This window comes from Sorex fumeus, unplaced genomic scaffold (genome assembly GCF_029834395.1).
Source record: "Sorex fumeus unplaced genomic scaffold, SorFum_2.1 ptg000114l, whole genome shotgun sequence".
Classification (NCBI taxonomy): Eukaryota; Metazoa; Chordata; class Mammalia; order Eulipotyphla; family Soricidae; genus Sorex; species Sorex fumeus.
This window is the reverse complement of record NW_026606171.1, coordinates 4,539,570-4,552,472: the sequence shown is the minus strand read 5'-3', so window position 1 is coordinate 4,552,472 and position 12,903 is coordinate 4,539,570.

Genomic DNA, 12,903 nt, shown 5'->3' with positions numbered 1-12,903 from the left:
CCACCTGCCCCCCTCCAAGGGGCTCCGGTGAGGACAGCTAGGCGCGGGGACACAAAACTCTGCCGTGATTTATAAATTGATGTTTTAAAAAGTCATCACTTAATCACTAACTCACTTAACTTCCCGTTAGTCAGCAATTTGCTCGAGCGGGCGCCAGTAACGTCTCCATTTGTTTCTGTCGCGTGCTAGTGTAGCCCAATGGCATCTGTTTGCTCTGGGAACATGAAGAGCCTCAAACCGACCATTCATGATCTTGACAAAGAAGTCTGACCATCTGGTAGGTGGGCGGCCACGCGGTCTTTTGACATCCCTTGGAATCCAGTCAGTATCAGCTCTAGTCCAGCGGTCGTCTTTAAATCTCAGTACGTGACCAGCCCATCTGATTTTTGACACCTTGGCAAATGAGACAGCGTCCCTGATTCTTGATCGACGGATGTCGGAACTCCGGATTTTTTCTCTCATTTGAGTGAAACTTGATATTCCAAGCATAGCTCTTTCTATTCTTCTTTGGGACGCCTAAATAGCGTTCTAATCCTGTTTGCGTAGGGCCCAGGTCTCTGAGGCATATGTTAATGCAGGAAGAACAGTGGAATCAAAGAGATGTGCCCAGAGCTGCAGGTTCTTCGTCCTCTTACCTATTTCTTCGACGTTCTTGAAGGCTTTCCAAGCTGCTCTCTTCCCCCTGCGCAGCTTGGGTTCCAGGTCATTTGTCATGTTGACCTCTCGACCTAGGTACACATAGCTGTTGCATTCGGAGATGGTAGTTCCATTGAGAGCGAATGGGGCATCAGGAACGAGGATGTTTCTCATAAACATTGTCTTCGTAAGATTCAGCTGTAGTCCTATCTTTCCACACTCACGGTCAAAGTCAGCCAGCATTTGTGCCGCTTGGCTGATGTTTGGTGTTATTAAAACAATGCCATCAGCAAAGCGGAGGTGGTGTACTTGCCGACCATCTATCTTCACTCCCATTCCTTCCCATTCCAGTCATCGCATGATGTTCTCGAGGGTCATCCTTAAAAAGTCATCCTTAAGCATCAAAAGTAATAAAAAACACTTAACAAGTTCAACAAAATTCTACTAAAAATAAACACAGAGACAAACAGCAACTCAGGCTACATGACTATTGAAAAGAATGGATATTGCACCTCTGGTACAAGGTGGCTCTCCTTGGATTAATAAACATTCTCTTGTAGAAAACACATTACTCGCTGTGGCTCTTTCCCAGAGCTCTTGCAAGCCCAGGCGGTGAATCCTCAAAGATCCGACCACATCTGCTCTGTCTCTGTGAACTCCACCCTTGACAGTAGTTTCCATGTGATCTGGAACCCCAGACCTCAGATACAATCTGGAGAGGACAGGAAGATGCATAATGATGGCACCGTTTTCTAAAGCTACTTCACCAGACAACAGGTATCTTGAGTCTATGAAAACTTGTTTCCAAACACCAACTTTAACTGTAAATTTTACAAAATATTTTAAAAATTACTTTCAGCATATTAAATAAGATGAATTTATTTTTTCAGTGCTTCTTGACCCATTTTCTGGGTGTTTCATTCTTAGAGATGAGTACTAAAATATTCTTATCATTAGCAATGTAGTAGAAAGAAGGTAAGAAATTAGTTAGAAATCAGTGAAAGTCTAGATCATTCATTTTGTGTTTTCTCATTATTAAACACTCCTGTCCGGAAAAAAGAACTTTAATGTTGTTCATAATAGCAATTTGGGTAGGTTCAATGAAGTTCTTTTCTTGTGTGTGTCCCAAGATAATTTTCCAGGACCACTAATGATACCTGGCAACTACACATAGGACCAGGACACAGATAGGAAGTAAACGCAGAGTACTTCAGGTGTTTCCCAAGCCAAAGAAAAACATAGATTGCCCATATTTAGATAATTTCATTTTTACATTATGATTATATATGTCATTTATAAAATTAATCTTATTAGTTTTAAATTTAACCACAGTGAGAAACACAGTTACAAAGTTGTTCATGACTGGGTTTCATTCATATAATGTTCTAACAACCGTACCATCACCATTGTATATTTCCCACCACCAATGTCCCCAGTTTCCCTCCCAACTAATTTCCCCAGCTGCCTGCCTGTCTCTATGTAAGACACTTTAGAAAAAAAAAGTGTTAATTGAATCACCATGATTGCATTACAAAATTGTTCATGATTGGATTTCAGTCATACAGTATTCCAACACCCATCCCTCCACCAGGGCACATTTCCCAGAACCAGTGTTCCCAGGTTCCTGACCACCCCCCCCCCATCCCCTGCCTGCCTCTGTGGCAGGCGCTTTTCTTTTATCTCTCTATCTCTCTATTTTTGTACATTATGGTTTGCAATATTGATACTAAAAGGTTATCCAGACTATCCCTTACCTACTTTTAACCGTCAGATTTTGTCCAGTATGATCATTCCCAGCTATTATTTTTATAGTGGTCTCTTCTCTATCTTACCTACCCTCAGCCCATACACACTTGTGGTTAGTTCTGACTACTAACCAGTTCCTCGTCCCCTGCTTTCTTCTTTTTTTAATTATTCTTCGAATATATCTATATGCATATATATTTTGATATAGCAGAAATGAATGCGGTCATTATTTATCTGTTCCTCTCCTTCTGACTCATTTCACTCAGTATGATACTCTCCACGTTCATACTTTTCTAGGCAAATCTCTTGACTTCATTTTTCCTGACAGCTGCATGGCGTTCCATTGTGTAGATGTACCATATTTTCTTTATCCACTATTCAGCTCTTTGGCACTAAGGCTCTTTCCAGATTCTGGCCATAGTGCTGCAATGAACATATGAGTGCAGATTGTTTTTCTGCTTTTTTTGGTTCCCCAGGGTATATTCCCAGAAGAGGTTTTGCAGGGTCAAATGGAAGCTCAATTTTTAGTATTAGCAGGCACCTTCTCTCTCTCTCTCTCTTTCTCATTTATTTTGTGCACCAAAGTTTGCAATACAAATACTAAAAGGTTATTATGTTCATTGCTTTACTAATTTACAACACTCAGTGACTGTTCAGAGTGATCATTTCTCATTGTCATTTTCGTACTAGGCCCTTCTCTATCCTAACTGACTGTTGCCCCCACACACTTGTGACTAGTTTCCAACCACTGAAAAATTCTTTTGCCCCTGTGTTTTCTGGCTTTGGATATTAGTCAATACTATGTTTTTATATCCCACAAATGAGTGTAGTCATTTTGGCTCTGTCTCTACTTCTGACACATTTATCTCAGTATGATACTCTCCATGCCATCCATTTATAGGCAATTTTAATAACTTCATTTTTCCTAACAGATGCACAGTATTCCATTGTGTTGATGTACCATCGTTTCTTTATCCAGGTGTGTATTCTCAGGAACTCGGATTGTTTTCATATTCTGGTCATTGTGAATAGTGCTGAAAAGAACATAGGTGTGCAGATGGTATTTTTACTGTGTGTTGTGGAGACCCCAGAGTATATTCCTAGAAGTGGTATAGCTGGGCCAAAAGGGAGTTTAATCTCTAGTTTTAGAGTAATGTCCACATTCTTTCCCAAAAGGCTGACCAGTAGGCATTTCCGCAAAAAGAGAGGAAAATTCTCTTTCTCATGCCTCACATTAGCACTGGTTCTTCCTGTTCTTTTGAATGTGTGCCAGTCTCTGTGGTGTGATATGATATCTCTTGGTTGTTTTCATTTGCAACTCCTTGCTGATTAGGAAGATTGAGTATTATTTAATGAGCCTTTGGCCCTTCTTCTTTGAGGAATTTTCTATATATTTCTGCTTCACATTTTTGATGCAGTTGGATTTTTTAAGTTTTTTTAAAATTTTTATTAGTGAAACACCATGAGGTACAGTTGTAGACTTACAAATTTTTGTGCTTGGGTTTCAGTTATACAATGATCGAACACCCATCTCTCCACCAGTGCCCATTCTCCACCACCACTGATCCCAGTATCCCTCCCACACCCCAAACCCCCATCCCACCCTGCCCCTGTGGCAGAGCATTCCCTTTTGTTCTCTCTCTCCTTTTCGGTGCTGTGGTTTGCAAAAGAGGCATTGAGTGGCAATCATGTTCGGTCTAAAGTCTACTCTCAGCACGCATCTCCCATCCTGGAAGGATCCCCCCAACACTCTTTATTTGGTGCTCCCTTCTCTATCTGAGTTGCCTTTTGCCCTAGCGGGTGAATCACTGGTAGACATTTACCTAAAAACATGGCTTGGAGTTGGATTTTTTAGGTAAATTTCTACCAGTGATTTATGTGACTTTGTTCATAACCCGGTATCAGATAGGTATTGGGTAAATAATTTTTCCCATTCCTCGGGATGTCTTTGTATCTTGGCTGCCTTTTCTTTTGAGGTTCAGAAAGATCTTAGTTTGATGTAGTTCCATTTGTTTATCTTTGCTTTCACATTCTTGGTCAGTGGTGTTCATCTTTGAAGATGCCTTTAGCTTCAATATCATGGAGGGATTTGCCTATGTTTTCCTCCATGAATCTTATGGATTCAGATTAACTGTTGAAGTCATTCATCCATTTGATCTGACTTTTATGAATGGCATTAGATAGAGTTATAAGTTCTTTTTCTTCTTCTTATTTTTTTAATTAAGGAGTACTGCTATTTATTCAGCCACGGATTAGTTGATTAAATTGGGCATGAACTCCAACTTACTTTTTCTTACATGTAGCTGCCCAGTTTTTCCAGAACCACCTGTTGAGCAGCATTCCTTGTTCAAATTATACTTCTCTCCCTTTATCAAAGATTAAATGATCGTATTTTTGAGGATGTGTGTCAGGATATTCAACTCTATCTCATTGTGTTCCCGTCTGTCTCTGTTTCACTATCAGCCTGCTTTAATTACTACCACCTCTGAGTACAGGTTGAAGTTGGGGAAGATAATGTCCCCCATCTTATTTTAGTCTAGAAAATCTTTAGCTATTCACAAGTATTTATTTTTCCATATGAGTTTCAGGAGTTTTTGATCTATTATTTTTTAAAAATGTCATGGGTATTATTCCCATGTTGCTGCAATAGTGCCAAAGAGCTCCCAGTTGGTGGTTGTTGTGGGAGTTCTTTTTTAAAAAATTGCAGCCCTTTCTCCCCGCTCTGTGAAGTAGAATTTTGCACGAAGGAGACAGTGGTCTGATTCCGTTTGGAATTTTGGGACAACAGTAACATCGGTCAGGCAAAACAGTGGATCGAATATGATGTGGTCTATTTCATTGTGGAATCATCCACAGGGAGACTCCCATGTCTAACGTTTAGATTCAGCCTTCTGGAACTGTGAGTTACCATGGTTGGTCTTGGTCGACATGATGAATTCAGACAGTCTGTCACCCTGTTCGTTCCATTCTAGGCCATGGGTCCCAATGTGAAGTTCTTCAGCAGATCTTCTCGGTCCTATCTTGGCATTAAAATCACCCACAATGATCTTGTAGAAAGTGTGGTCTCCTTTATAGATCTTCTCCAGTTCCATGTAGATCTTCTCAATTTCTCCTTTATCATAATTAGATGTTGGTGCATAGACAACGAAGATAGAAACTGCTAGCAGTGAGCCACATCTATTCAAATGTAAACATCCGATTCTGGTTGTTAGGCATTCGAATGAATCAATGCTCATGGCCAAGTTTGTGTTGACAAGGACACTGATGCCTCCGACACCTCTTTTATCACATGTTCTGAGGAACAATTCTTCTCCGGTGTCAAAAACGGTATGAGATTGGTTCCTCCTTGTCTCATCAGACGAATGACGTCGTACTAGATCTTTTGCGATTGTACCATCAGGTCTTCGATGGATGCATTTGAAGCTAGCGTACGTGCATTGAAAGTACAGATGATCATTTTTTTCTTCCTTCATTGTGACAACCTAGCTCGGCCTTAAGATTTTATTGGCCTCTCCTTTCTCATCCTTCTCAGTGCTGCCATGTTGGTGAAGCCTTCAGGGTCAGTTGAATGAGACCCATTGTAATTACTGGTTTTGGCATATCGAATACATAATGGATAGCTTTCCAGGCTCTGCTGTGCGGGTGGAATACACTTGGTAGCTTACCGGTCTTTCCGAGAAGGATAGATCGACTGGTTCAGCACTCCATGATTGTGTGAGGAACGCCAAGAGAGAGATAGCCACAAAAAAACACCTGTCTTCGAAAACTCTTGAGCTTATTCGCAAACGCGGTTTGTCGCATGCCTCAGGCAACCGCAAGCGAACGTCCGAGCTCGCAAAGAAGTGCAGAGATGCGATCAAGGAAGACCTCAAAGAGAGAAGAGCAGAAGTGCTGGTAGATGCGGCAGAAGCTGGGAAAAGTATTCGTAATGACTGCCTGTTCTTCGCCAACTACAAGACCAAGATGACTGCTCTCCGATGTCCTGATGGAACTGTTGCATCTTCTAGAGGGGCAGCGGAGAAGATTATCCATGACTTCTACTCAAATCTCTTGGATAGCCATGTCCACTTGCCGACATACCAAATTCCATAGGATGGATATGTCATTCCCAACTTTCTCCCCTCTGAAATCCGACACGCCATTTCGTCGGTAAAGAAACGAACAGCACCCGGCACAGACAAGGTCAGACCTGAACATCTGAAGAACCTGCGGTCAGTACTCATCAATACACTGGCTCAGCTTTTCACATGCTATCTGTCTGAATGCAAGGTTCCGTCCCAATGGAAAACCAGTAGGACCGTACTACTGTTCAAGAAGGGAGACATCCATGACATTGGCAACTATCACCCGATCTGCCTATTTTCTGTCATCTACAAGTTGTTCACTCGAGTCATCCTAAATAGGATTGGTAGAACACTAGATGAAGGACAACCATGCGAGCAAGCCGGGTTCCGCAAAGGATTCAGCACCATTGACCATATCCACACGATAACCAAGCTCATTGAGGTTTCTCGGGAGTTCAAGATGCCGCTCTGTTTAACGTTCATTGATTTAAAGAAGGCCTTTGATTCTGTTGAGATGGAAGTGGTTATTGAAGCCCTAGCCAATCAGGGCACTCAAGCTCAATACATCACCATCCTCCATGAGCTGTATTGCGGATTCACTACCAGGATCTCACCATTCTACAAAGAAGTAATCATCCATGTCAAGAGAGGCGTTTGGCAGGGTGATAACATTTCACCGAAACTCTTCAGTGCCACCCTCGAGAACATCATGCGACGACTGGAATGGGAAGGAATGGGAGTAAAGATAGATGGTCAGCAACTACACCACCTCCACTTTGCTGATGACATCGTTTTAATAACTCCAAACATCAGCCAAGCGGCACAAATGCTGGCCGACTTTGAAGGTGAGTGTGGAAATGTCAGACTACAGCTGAATCTTACGAAGACAGTGTTCATGAGAAACAGCCTCATTCCTGACACCCCATTCGCTCTCAAAGGAACGACCATCTCTGAATCCAACAGCTATGTGTACCTAGGTCGAGAAGCCAACATGACAAATGACCTGGCACCCGAGCTGCGCAGGAGGAAGAGAGCGGCTTGGAATGCCTTCAAGAGCGTCAAAGAAATAGCTAAGAGGATGAAGAATCTCCGGCTCCGGGCACATCTCTTTGATTCCACTGTTCTTCCTGCATTAACATATGCCTCAGAGACCTGGGCCCTACGCAAACAGGATGAGAATGCTATTCGGGTCTCCCAAAGAGGAATTGAAAGAGCTATGCTTGGAATATCACGCTTCACTCAAATGAGAGAAAGAATCCGGAGTTCCGACATACATTGACGGTCAAGAGTCCGGGACGCTGTCTCGTTTGCAAAGGTGTCAAAAATCAGATGGGCTCGTCATGTAATGAGATTTAAAGACGACCGCTGGACTAGAGCTGTTACCGACTGGATTCCATGGGATGTCAAAAGACCGCGTGGCTGCCCACCTACCAGATGGACAGACTTCTTCATCAAAATCACGAACGATTGGTTTGAGGCTCTTCATGTTCCTAGAGCGAAGAGATGCCATTGGGCTACACTAGCACGCGACAGGGACAAATGGAGACGTTACTGGCACCCGCTCGTGCAAATCGACGATTAACGGGAAGTCAAGTGCTCAAGTGATCAAGTCATGGGTAACCTTATAGTGACTGTGTTGAATATGTACAATTCTTGGGGGAGTGTTTTCTCTTTAACAATGTTAATCCTCCCAATCCATGAGCAGGGAATGTGTTTCCATTTTTTGTGTGTTCTTTTACTTCTTGATGTAATATTTTTATAGTTTTCTTTGTGTAGACCATGAGCCTCTATAGTTAAGCTGATTTGAGATACTTGATTTTGCTAGTCACTACTGTGAACAGGATTTGAAAAAATTCTCATTTCTCTCTTTCATTATTTATATATAGGAAAGCTGTCGACTTTTGTGTATTGAGTATTTAAGCTGCCACTTTACTGTACAAATAGTTTACTAGGAGCTTTTTTTGTACTATTAAGTATATCCTGAGTATAGTAGCTTGCTGTATGCCTGTGGTAGATGGCTTTGACTATACTGAGTAAGGTTCCTTCAACTCCAACATTGATGACAGATGTTTTTATCATGAATGTGTGCTGGATCATATCAAATGCTTTCTCTGCATCTATTAATATGATCATGTTGAAAGCTTGACTTCTTCCTTCCCTCACTGGATTCCCTTGATATCTTTTCTTCCCTAACTGCTATGGCAAGTACTTCTAGAACTATATTGAATAGAAGTGGAGAGAGAGGACACACTTATCTTGTTCCTGATCTTAGAGGAAAGGCTTTATTTTTTCAAATTGATAATAATGCTTGCTGTATGCCTGTGGTAGATGGCTTTGACTATACTGAGGAAGGTTCCTTCAACTCCAACATTGATGACAGATGTTTTTATCATGAATGTGTGCTGGATCATATCAAATGCTTTCTCTGCATCTATTAATATGATCATGTGTTTTTAAAATTTTATTAATATGGTGAGAGCGATAGCACAGCGGTAGGGTGTTCGCCTTACAAGCCTTACAAGCCTTACAAGCAGCCAACATGGCCGACCCGAGTTCGATTCCTCCGCCCCTCTCGGAGAGCCCGGCAAGCTACCGAGAGTATTTGATATGCCAAACACAGTAACAACAAAGCCTCCAATGGAGACGTTACTGGGCCCGCTCGAGCAAATCGACGATCAACGGGAGGGCCTTTACCTTTACCTTTACCTATTAATATGGTACATTGTATTGATTAAATTGTGAATATTAAACATCTTTGCATTCTGATTGTATAATCAAGTAGGATTCACTTGTATGCATGTGTATGATCTCTTCAGTGAGTGGATTCCCTTTGATAGAATTTTGTTTAATCTCTGTGTTCTTCAGGGATATCAGTCTTTGTGTTTGTGTGTGTGTGTGTGGGAGGGGGGTTCTGTCTGCTTTTTTTATCGGGATGATATTTGCCATATGGAATTTGCACGGGTGTTTTTGTGTTTAATTTCTAGGAAAAGCTGGAAAAGCACTTGAAAGAATTTACTAGCTAATGAATTCAGACCTGGGTTTTGTTTTGGGAAAGATTTATAATTACCGTTTCAATTTCCTAAAGGTAAAGGTAAAGGTAAAGGCCCTCCCGTTGATCGTCGATTTGCTCGAGTGGGCCCAGTAACGTCTCCATTGGAGACTTTTTGTTACTGTGTCTGGCATATCAAATACTCTCGGTAGTTTGCCGGGCTCTTCGAGAGGGGCGGAGGAATCGAACTCGGGTCCAGTTCTTGTTTCCATTGATCTTTTGGATTCTTTCTTGTTGGAGTACACGGAGCTTAGGTATATCAGATTGTACCCATCACAGTGCTCCCGAGTCACTCCCATTACTTTGTCAGTCTGTAACCACTTCTATGCTCTCTTCCCCAACCAATTTGTAAGGTCTCATCCTTCTTAGACACTGAAGCTGTACTGTAAGTTAATATTGCCTTTCTCCTCTCCTTATGTCTTTTGAGCAGTTTACTTTAATGCAATGTCCTTTTGTATAGATACAGGAAGACAATTAATTAATATTATGCTTTATAACTTAGGAATTGATTGGCTTTGAATATTATTCACTCCTGGGCATCTGCTTTCTCAACTTAAGCCTCAGTTGCCCTCACTTCCTAGCATCCCAAGGGCAGGGTCCCGACGTGGGACTGGATGGAACCAGGGCAAGCCGGTAAGTTATGTGCTACCCTGGCATCGCGATGGGCCAGGCCAAAGTACCACGATTCTTAACTATAAGTTAAGAGTTTGATCATAGGCAAATGATGTCATAATCCAAAAGTAACGACAAGACTATGGCCCTGCTGCTAGGAATAGGAAAGATATCTGGCCTGAGCACTGCAGTCTGAGATCGAGATGGCCCTAGGAGAGCAATTCTATAAGCTCAAAGTATTTCTTACTGTGTCAATACGAAATGATTAATATAATGTATGCTTATATGTTGTTTGGACAAGGAGAGGAGAAACACGTCCTAGAAGCAGTTTTCTGTGTGTCCTGACTAGCTTGGATGAGACTGCTTTTTTGGAGATGTAGATTCCAAGCTCTAGCAGACTGGTCTTTGTTGTGCTAATCTAAGTGCTTGTAGCTTGTGCAAAGGTGAGGCCAGGATTACTGGCCTGCGGATGTAAGGAAACAATGTATGTTTGCTGCCTCAATGTTCTTTCTGTAACTCCTTTTGATGACATTATTATATTGCGCCCTTTAGAGGTACTATGATCTATATAAGGGAGATTTCAGGATCTCTGGGGGGGACACGTGCACCAGAGAACCTGGGAAGATGGGGCTGAGGACAGAAGCGGAGAGAACAAAGGCGCACGTGCTTGAGGATTCCTGAGGCCTCCATGACATACATCTCTTCCATGTAATAAGCGGCTGCTAAGACCAACCAGCTTGACCTCATTTCCTTCCTTCACCTGACCATCGCCATCGACCTCCCTGGAGTGGGGAAACGGCCAGACTGCCGGCCTTTTTATTTTTTGTGTGTTTACACACTTTCTGGGATTCAACTCATTGATTTCTGCTCTAATTTTTATTGGTTCCTTCTTCCTGCCTGTTTTGGGCTTCTTTTGTTGGTCATTTTCCAAGATCTTAAGTCGTGGAATTAAATTATTTATGTAGGTCCTTGCTTCTTACCTGATGTATGCTTGAAGAACTCTTGGGGCCATAGCACAGCAGGTAGGGCATTCGCCTTACAAGCGGCCAACATGGCCGACCCGAGTTCGATTCCTCCGCCCCTCTCGGAGAGCCCGGCAAGCTACCGAGAGTATTCGATATGCCAGACACAGTAACAACAAAGTCTCCAATGGAGACGTTACTGGGCCCGCTTGAGCAAATCAACGATCAACGGGAGGACCTTTTTCAATTTCCTAGATGGCGGTAAATCCATTCGTGCTTTCCAAATATTCTTGGTTCAACATTGGTAGATTATTCGAGAATGTGTCCTTTTCTTCTAGGTTCACTTTTTTCATGGCATGAAGATTCTCAAAGTAATGTCTGATTATCCTTTGAGTTTCTGTGGTTTCTGTTATGATGTTCCCTCTTTCGTTTCTGACTCAGTTTATTAGCGTTCCATCTCTTTGTGATTTACTCTTTGCTAGTGATTTACTGATCTTGTTTATTTTTTGAAAGAACCAGTTCTTGTTTTCATTGATCTTTTGGATTCTTTCTGGGATTCAACTCATTGATTTCTGCTCTAACTTTTATTGGTTCCTTCTTCCTGCCTGTTTTGGGCTTCTTTTGTTGGTCATTTTCCAAGATCTTAAGTCATGGAATTAAATTATTTATGTAGGTCCTTGCTTCTTACCTGATGTATGCTTGCAGAACTATATTCTTTTTTCTTAACACTTTTTTATTTTGTCCTACAAGTGTTGGTAGCTCGTGACCTCATTCTCATTTGTTTCCATGGATATTTAGACTTCCACTTTGATTTCCTCTCTATCCCACTGGTTGTTTAACAACGAGTTGCTCGATTTCCAGGTGGATGGTTTGATTCTCCTTTTCTCTGTGTGATTTGATTTTATTTTCAGTGCATTATGGTCTGAAAGGATTGTTAATACAATTTCTATCCTCTTAATTTTATGGAGCAATGTCTTGTGTCCCTGCATGTGGTCTATCCAGAAAAGGTCCCTTGTGCACTGGAAAAGAATCTGTATTTAGAATTTTTGGGGGGAAGCACTGAATGTATCCACTAACCCCTTCTCTTCCATTTGTTACATTAAATTCAATATTTCCTTGCTAAGTTTTAGTCTGGTTGATCTATCAAGGGGTGACAAAGCATCACTGAAATCTCCAACTACTATTGTGTCCTACCAATGTTCTCATTTAAATGCATCACACGTATTATATATTTTGCTGGCTGGCATTGGGTTCATATACATTTAAGAGTATAATTTCTTCCTGATATACATATCACTTGATTATAAGAATTGACCTTTGCTCTCTCTTATAACCTTTCTCAGCCTGCAATCTATGCCAGCAGATACTAGTATGGCCACCCCAGCCTTTTAAAACGGATTCTTTACTTAAATAATTGTTTTTCAACCTTTGATTTTGAGTTTCTTTTGCTCTGACTTTCAAAACATGTTTCTTTTAGGCAACAGAATGTTGTATTCAATTTTTCAATCCATTTTGCCACCATGGGCCTCTTAGATACTCTATTTAGACCATTGACATTGATAAAGATTATTGTCATGTGGTTTTGTGCCATCTTTCTTTAGAAAATGATTGCATTTGTCTTGCCTAACAGTAGCTTCTTGAGGTTTTCTTTCAATATTGTTTTTGAGTCTATGAGGTTTCTGAACTGTTGTTTATTCATGAATTAGTGTATCTTTCTTTTGATTGTGAATAAGAGTTACTGGGTGAAGTATTCTTTGTGAAGCTCCAGTTTGCTAAATTTTTTAACTCTGCCCCAACATATTCCTAGGACCCAGAGTATTCATTAGACAGGTCT